We start from the raw sequence: 8882 nt of genomic DNA on the forward strand, positions 1-8882 counted from the left end.
GAGGTAAGACTAAGTGGCCTATAGTTTCCCGGGTCCTTCTTCCTCCCTTTTTTGAAGATGGGAACCACGTTGGCCCTCTTCCAGTCCTCCGGTACCTCTCCAGAGCACCACGAGTGTTCGTAAAGCCGTGCCAGGGGACTTGCAATGACCTCAGCCAGTTCCTTTAGAACTCTAGGGTGGTTAGGTTGATAAATGTGAGGAGAAGATTAACATTCTGTTCCTGGCACTTTTCTTGAAGCTGTCAGGCTGCAAACACCATGTCTGGCCAGGGTGAGGTGAAGCAGACAATGTTTGGGGCACATTTTCTAGCCCCTTCCTCATGCTAGGAGGTGAGCAGCCCAGTCATGAGTAGGGTTGCTCAGTCACTCATGGGGCTGCCAGGTTCTACTGCTGCTTCTGTCCAGTAGAAAGCAACCCAAAGCCCTGAGCCACCTGTGTGCAGGTTTGCGGCTACAGCTTCCAGTGTATCCACACCTGCTGCTTTGTCACTGGCCCATCACCACAGAGCTTGTGCTGGATGTGTGTTGTGCAGGATTTAGATTTAAGCAAAGAAGAGTTGAGCAGCATTGGCCTTACTCTCTCATCTGAGCCAATTGGTAACCAGCGGCAGAACAGCGTTAAGACAGCTGGAGATTGGCCCAGATGTGGTGGATGATCAAGACATCTTTTGTGCCTTGTCCTGCTCTGTGTGATCTGCAGAGCGGGCTGTACTGCCATCATGGCCATTGGACCATACAAGGGTCTCGTCTGCCCAGGCAGCTGGAGTCAGACTTTGCATGCAGGGATAGGCATGTCCCTATCTCCACAGAGGTCTAAGACTGACTGAGTACCCTCACTTGGTTTGGCCTGCCCGTCGAGGTGGTTTACCAAGGTGTGACCGCTGTCACATGCAGACAGCTACTTGGAGCCACAGGTGAGAGTTGAGTGCTGGTGAGGACCAACAGAGGAAGAGTCACTCAGGCGAACGTGACGTACTCTTTCTCTGGAGGTGCTACCTTTCCCAGATACCCCAGACACCCCAACTCTTTTATTATAGTTAACCCTAATCTTTAATTAAACCAACTAGATATTTGCAAACAAATTATTTTTTTTGCTTGCAAAACTGCAAGTAATTAACTTCCATAGGCCCAAACCATTTGTGACTATTAAACATTATTTATTATTATTTATCTCCACCAATGACACTTCACCTACATTCTCCTTAGTTTCAATAAGTTAGGGTTTTCTAAATGGTCTCTACAGAAATATTACGGGCTTCCCCCCAGTTCTCCCTTCCCCAACTAGAGAAGTGCAGCAGTTCCTGTGCGTGTAGCTGAAGTGTTATGAATCAGACATATTAGCTAAATTAAATATTAGATAGAATTTTCACGAAGGTTGTTTTATTTCCTTCATAGCAGTTCACCTTCTAATATGAATGTTAAATATGATAAATGCAAAAACTATGTTAATGGAAAATTAACATTAAAATATTCATAAATCAAAGCATGTGAGAGTCAAAAGTTTGATCAAACAGCCCTAAGTCTGACCCATGTGCAAATAAATATATACCTAACATATTTAGTTATGTAATTGCATGCCTTTTTCCAAATTTAAAAATGATTTCTCATCCTAAGAACAGATTTAGCCAAGACACCACGTTATTAAGTAACTGGGGGGCAGGGGGGAACTCAAAAATCACATTCTGAACACACTGTAGGTAGAAGTGAAAGTGTTCTAAAAAGTGTAACTTCTCAGCATTCAGCTACCTTATCACTTTTATATTTCTCTCAGCTTCAGTATTAGACGTCCAATCAGTTTCACCTTAGTTTACTCTGTTTTATAAAAGCCATTTGAAAACTTATCTTGGACACTTGATTTCTCAATTTAAAACTTGGCTGAAATGTTCATTTTGTGGAGGAGAATAAAGCTGATTAAACTTATGCCAATTTCCATTCTACTACATACTTCCCAGCTTCAAGAAGTCTCTTACAGTCTTAGGTATACAATTTTCAAATTCGCCTTATTTTGTTACATGGACATGCATGCACACAAACATCCAAAGAGACTTCCTGCTTATTTGAAGACAATGACTCAAACCTTATTGCACCTTTAGGCATCTAATGGTTAATTAGCATCACTTGTGCATGCTTTAGATCAGTGCAGGCAATTATTTGGTCTGGAGGGCCACTTAAGGAGTTTTGGTGAGGTGTTTCAAGCCAGGTTAGGGGGTGCTGACCCAGCCCAGTGGGGGTGGGGAGGGGAGCAATTGATCCTATCCAGCCCTGGGCCACTCCACCCTGCACCTATTGCTGGGAGCGCCAGATGAAGTGGGAGGGTGGGCTGGGTCTCCATGGAAATTGGCCCAGGAGCCCTGTGGACAGGGAGCACTAGGCTAGGTGGATGGGATGGGGCTGTGGATGGGCAGGGAGCAGCATTTGTGAATGGGAGGGGTGGGCTGGCAGGGCCCAGGTCCAGATCATAAGGCAGTGACAGTGGGAGCTGGACATCCCTGCCTGCAGAATCAACACCCATTGCAGGGATGCAGACAGCAGATTGCCTGGTCCCTGGCCCCACCCTGTCACTGCTCCATGATCTCAGCCCCGGCCCTGGCCCCAGCCCTGCTACCAGGCACCACTCCCTGCCTGCCTGCAGCCTCATCCCATCCACCTGGCTGAGCACACCTTGTCTGTGAGCATCCCAGGTTGGTCTCCATGAGGACCCTGTCCACCTGCCCACTCCAACCAGCACACACCACCAGGGGGGCTGGGTGGACAGGCCAGGGTACCTGGACAGTGTGGCCAGATCCGGTGCTGGTGGCAGAGACACTGGAAGTGGCAGCCAGGCAGAGTGAGCCACATCAATGGGGTCTGCCAGGAACCTGAGTCCAGCCACTGTGCCACTTCTACCCCACTGTGTGTCCGGGGCAGTGGGACTGGCTGTATGTGCCACAGCCCAAGTTGGCCCCCGTGCTTCGGCTGAGCAGGGCCAAAGGACCCACCACAGGCTGGATAGAACTCCTGGGGGGCTGGATCCTGCCTGCAGGCCTTATTTTGCCCACTCCTGCTTTAGATCCTATTTTCACATATTTAATCAGACTCCTTTTTCTGAGCAGGCCCAGAAGGGATCTACTTTGACCACTGCTGCAATCCTGTTTCATTCCCCAGAAAACAAGTGGGGCCCAGAATTTGTCCTTCCATTGCCCTGGCAAGCACCCAAACCACCAGGCTACTGGCCTAAAGGGTGGGTGGATAGGTCCTCCCCCACCTCTATGGTCCCCAAAAGTATTCCAAACAAAATAAACTCAAGGTTGTTAGAGTTTGACCACATGCCTCAATTACAACCAAGGAACATGAAAATCTAGTGACCCTACCGCAGGTGTGTCTAACATATGGGCTACTAAAAATTGGGGGTTTGAGTAAGGGGCATGGCCTGCCTCCGAAACTGGGGCTCACTGCACATGGCTGCCAGAAGCAAGGTGGTGAGGAAGGGCTGTGCTGACACGGTCCTGTTCATGCTGTGACCACTTGGACACCTTCTATGTCTACACCCCCACTGCTGCCGGATCCAGCCTGGTAGGAGTTCTAACAGTCCAGAGCTGGCCCAGGATCTGGGGTGAATTTGATACCCTTGCCCTAGAGAAATTAGGACATATAGCTTTAATTAGGGTGCAAAAATATCTCCCCCAACAGTTTTTAGATAATAGTGCACATGAAGATCTTCTACCCATGAATTGTATGTAAACAAATTCCTGAGTCTGCAGATGGCATGGTGCAGTAACTGGGGAACTGCTGCAGCTCATAAACTTTGCCAACGATCAGCAGAGTAAAAGATACTACCACTTGGTTCAATAAAAGCCAGAAAGGAATCAGTGAAACCGAGAGTTCTTAAAACATTCTTAAGTAGCTCTTGGTTCTTTTGGAAAAGAAAAAATTCAGAGTTATTGGGGACCTACTAGCAACTACAATGAAATAGTATGCTGCAGGAAAAGCCCTTGCTACAATTCTCAGTACCAAGGGGTTTGTCCCTGTGCCTTTCATACCCCAGATTCCCCTTCTATATTTACTTCTCGCCATTTGGTTTATCCCAGCAGACGCCAGGTGCCTGGGACATCTTCAATATCTGACAACATTAATGACTGGTTTGCTATAACAAATGATGTCCAGCAGTCATTGAGACATTTAACAAGCATGGCTTATAAAATCAGTTGAAAAAGTTATAAGCAGCACACTTCATATGAACATTTGAGGACATTAAAAACAAAAAGAGGATCAAGAGAAGAAAAACTGAACAGCGTTTTTTTTTATTTAAACTATTGATACTTCTCTTATGCCCAGCTACAAGTCTTCATTTTTGAGGAATAAATACAATTCATTTCCTCCAACTTGTTCTGTTTTCCAGTTAATAATCTAAACATTTTCCCAAATCCTATAATATGAATTTAAATTAGGAGAATGGCACAAATGACTCTACACATGGTTTTAATGCATTTTTTCTGAAGCAAAACAATTCCTGATGAGCTTTTCCTTATGTATAACTTTGTAATTTTGTTTTAGAGAGAGCTTACCAAAGTACTAAAACACAAAAAAGAAAATAATTTCAATAGATGTATTCCTTCCGGAGGTTAACTTTAAATTAAATTTTATCCTCTAGTGCACTATAAGATTATCCTTTTCACTACATGTTAAACTTTTACAGGCATTTGCATAGAAACTACTCAACTGCATTTAAATGTTTAGTCTGGGACAGAAAAAGTGTATTCTGTTTATAAGCCTATCTTCCTTAACACATAGCCTTTCAGTTAAAGTAACCTATCTGCAGAATATAGAGACATTCTAATTAGCAACATATGCTAATATGTTGGCTGGAATTTTATCTTCAACAATATTTTAATTGGCATAAGGCTCCTTTGATTTTGAACAAACTTTTAACTAGATAGCTTACTAAGTTGCTTACTAAGTTGCTAACACAGTTCGACTTAGGAATTTTTGTGGTCTGAAACTTGTTCAAAGAATGATTTAGTTAAAATTATCTTATAAAGTTGGTCTGGAACATAAATTTGCAGTGGCACCATAACCACTACAGCTACTATTTGGGGTAGGACATGGAGAGATCTGTAAAGGGATTTAAAAAAGAAAAAGGAACGATCATCACAGCCCAGTCACATTGCAACAACTCTCATGGGATAAAAAGTAAGTCTAAGCCTTTCACAGTAATTATCTGTAAACAAGGTGAGTTAGGAGCCTCTATTATAAAATCAATTCTAATATAATAACGCTCCCAGTAAATAGCTGCTTCTTCAATAAGAGTACAATTATTACAGTACCAGTCTTGTAACAGAGCACAAGTATTATAGAAATAGGATTAAAACTGAACTAACTATGCAGTGTTAGAAGAGACTCCATTTTCTGACCCAGACTCAACTGGCTGCTAATTAAGCCCACTAGGACAGGATGCCCCAGGGCTGGGCCAGCCACAGTGTAGCCAGTACAAAATATGTGGGGTTTGCATTTATGAGGGGTAGGGGGAGCAAGTGAGTGCGACAGCACGTGCAGGAGAGGCTGAGTGAGCACAAGGCTGCCAGCCAGTGAGGGAACCTCTAGGATGCCCCACACGTGGCTCTGGCAGAGCTCCTTACTTGACCTTCATTTTTGCAGCTTTTCTTTCATGGAGCCCCAGGCTCTGCTGCACTCCTGAGCATGACCACAGCTCACAACCTTTGGAAACAGACCAAGGGAAAGCCCCAGCTCCCCAAAGCACAACACTGCCAGCCCTGAGTGGAGAAGATACTTTAAGAGGCCACAAGGCTTTGCGCTTGGGCACAATGGGTGATGAGCAGAGGTGGTGAGCTCCCACTGCTGTTCCCCTTGGTGCTGGGAAACAGAAACCAAGAGATACTCAGCACTCCTGCCTCACCACCAAGGGGCGGTGGCCCCGAGCCCCACAGGGAAGGGAGACAAAACCAGAGGGGAGAAACAGGAAAGTGCCTGGGACCCAGGCAGGGCAGCAGGAGCCCCAGGCACCCCTTTGATTCAGGAGAAGGCAGAACAGGCACTGTGGCTTGCAGACTTCAGCAGCGTCCTGTGCCCTGACAACACCATGGGGACAGGGACAGGCAGGGATAGGGCCACCTCTGCAAGGCTTGTGCGGTTCAGCTGCAGGGGCAGGAATGTGACTGGCCTGCCCCATGCTCCAGGGTGTTCCTGGTGTGTCTTGCAGTGTCAGGATGGTGCCTAGGGGTAAAGTGACAGTAGACCACGCTAACAGCACCTAAACACTGGGCATGCAGAAGCCTGCTAATGGCCTCTGAGTGTCCCCTTTCAGGCAAGGGTTAACTCTACGTCATTGCTACCTAACTCCTGTTAGGGTAACTTCTGTCTGCTCCATAGAGATAAAAGAAACAATTTTGCAGTCCTCCAGCATCCCAGAATGCACTACTCCCAGCCCCTTCCCCCAGTAGAGACAGTCAGGTGTTGTGTCTCCTAGCCACACCCACAGGTTCAACACCCCCTAGTGGCAAGTCAGAGCTGTGCAAGCAAAAAATGGCATTAACTCTTAAGGTAGAGCTGCTCACAGCACATTCAAACGTTAACACCTCTTAGTCCACAGATTTAGTAAGATATAAATCAGGGGTAGGCAAAATATGTGCTGTGGGCTGGATCCAGCCCACCAGATGACTGGATCTGGCCCATGGCTGCCCTGCAGTACTTCACATGGAGCCATGCCTGCCTGCTCACACCGCAGCAGCCTGTGCTGGGCTCCTGCCAGTGCCTACAGTCTAGCCCTAGCCAACACAGTTTCCAGCATGCTGTTCCCAGTGCAGCTGCAGCCAAATACTGCTCTGCACCCCCTGCCTCCAGGAGTGGTTCCTCCTCCTGATCTTGTCCTGCTGCTCTGCGCCACACCACACCACACCACACCACTCCAGGTGAGCAGCTTCTACCAGGTGGCTCCTGCCCCAGCATGCAGGGCTCTGGCTCCAGCTCCCAGCTGCCTCCCACTGGAAGGAGGCCAGGAGCTGAAACTGAAGCCCCTTGCACCTGCCAGGAGTGGTACAGCATGGTGTGGCAGGAGAGGGAGGAGAAGCTGCTGCTGGAGGCAGGGGGTGCAGAGCAGCACCTGGCTGGCTTCACCTGCACCAGAAACAGCCCACTGGAAGCTGCTCCTACCCCTGCCATGCTGTGCCATACTATTCCAGGCAAACGGTTTCAGCCAGGCAGTTCGTGCCTCAGCGCACGGGGCTCCAGCTTCAGCTCACAGCTACTTTCCCAGGAGCTGGCGCCAGAGCCACGCACACTGGGACAGGAGCCGCGCAGCTGAAGCTACTTATTCAGAGCAGTGTGGTGCCATGAGGCAGGGGCAAGATCAGGAAAAGGGGTCATCACTGGAGGCAGGGGGAGCAAACCAGCGCCCAGCCGGGCCACGGGCACTGGTGGAAGTGCGATGTGGACTGCCCTAGCATGAGTGGGCAGGGCTCAGCCCTATGCAGAGTGCCGCAGGGGCAGCACAGGCTGAACTGCCTGGGCAAGCTCTGCTGTACATACCCCCCATCCCCTCACTCCTCACCCATGGCAGGCTCCTGAGACCTAGAGTCAAGGCAATGCCCCCCACCCCCACACGTGTGCCCCTCCCACCCATTCCCCCCACACCGAAGAGGGCAGGAGCATATGATCCCAGCCTCACCTGCCCCTCCAACTCTTCAATACTGTTCCCTGCTCACCCCCAGGCGGTTCTGGTGAGTTGTGGAGGTGGGATCAGCCCACAGCTGATCATCAGAACTCCCCATGTGGCCCTCAGGCCCAGATAATTGCCCACCCCTGATCTAAGTGAACATGGGGCCAGCGAGACCAGCCTCATTGCTTGGAAAGCCATATATACGGGTTAAAATAAAAGAGCTTGGATTTAGTAGATAAACTGCTAGCAGTGGGGAATGGGGCAAGGTAATAGCCAAGGTCGATGCACTTGCATTTATTTCCCATCTGCCTAGTGTGTGCCAGGCAGCCTTGATTTGTTTGAGGCCTCCTTTTCTCCTTGCCCTGACAGTGGCATAGGAGAAGGTTGGAAGGTGATGGAGAGCTGGTTCTGGTTTCTCTTGCAGAGGAAGCTTTGCCAGTTTGTGAAATGTACTTCCAGATTATATTAAATCTTCACTGTCAAAGATATTTACTGTTGAATGTGCCACTATTTCACTGGAGTTGGTAGGTGGTAAAGAAATAGTTTTCCTAACTGAAACCTGGATAGAGCCTATTTTGCTGTTGAGGTAAAATTAATGTGACTGGCAAAGTATCTCTCTGCCCCTCTCTCTCTCTCTCTCTCTGCCATTTTTTATTCCTTTGCACAGATAAGGTGGGTGTTTGGAACCATACATATGTAAAAGCAATTCTTGCATGTATGAAAAAGTGCATGTTTTGCCCAGAAGAAATATAATTGGCCCCTGGGTGGAGCAGGATGAGGTCACAACATCCCAGAGTGAGGTTGGAGAGGGGGCCTGAGCTGCTGCAGGTGGAATGAGCAGAGGAACTACAAGCAGATGGTAAGGACTGTGGTGGCTGACAGGCAGCCACATGGGACCCTAGGGAAGGAGGCACCTGGTACTGGTGCAGAAATGGGGACATCCCCAACTGCTGCAGGTGGGGCAGTTACAGTGGTATAACTAAGGGGGATGGGGTGCAGGGGAACTGGGGCAGCACACTTGGAGAGGGGGTTGCAAAACTAGCTGATGCTGCTCCATATAACAGCCCTGCCAAGAGTGAAGAACTACCCTGTTACACCTGTAAATGGTTAAAACCATTGCCCACTAGGGTTTTATCCTCAAAAAGAGATGCTAGATGAGCTCTCAGCCTTAACAGGTTTTAATGGGAGGTGCAGTCATTTCTAAGGGAGAATCCAAAGGAGATGACAGCAGT

This window comes from Gavialis gangeticus, unplaced genomic scaffold (assembly GCF_001723915.1).
Source record: "Gavialis gangeticus isolate Ggan-Ray unplaced genomic scaffold, GavGan_comp1, whole genome shotgun sequence".
In the NCBI taxonomy this organism is placed as follows: domain Eukaryota; kingdom Metazoa; phylum Chordata; order Crocodylia; family Gavialidae; genus Gavialis; species Gavialis gangeticus.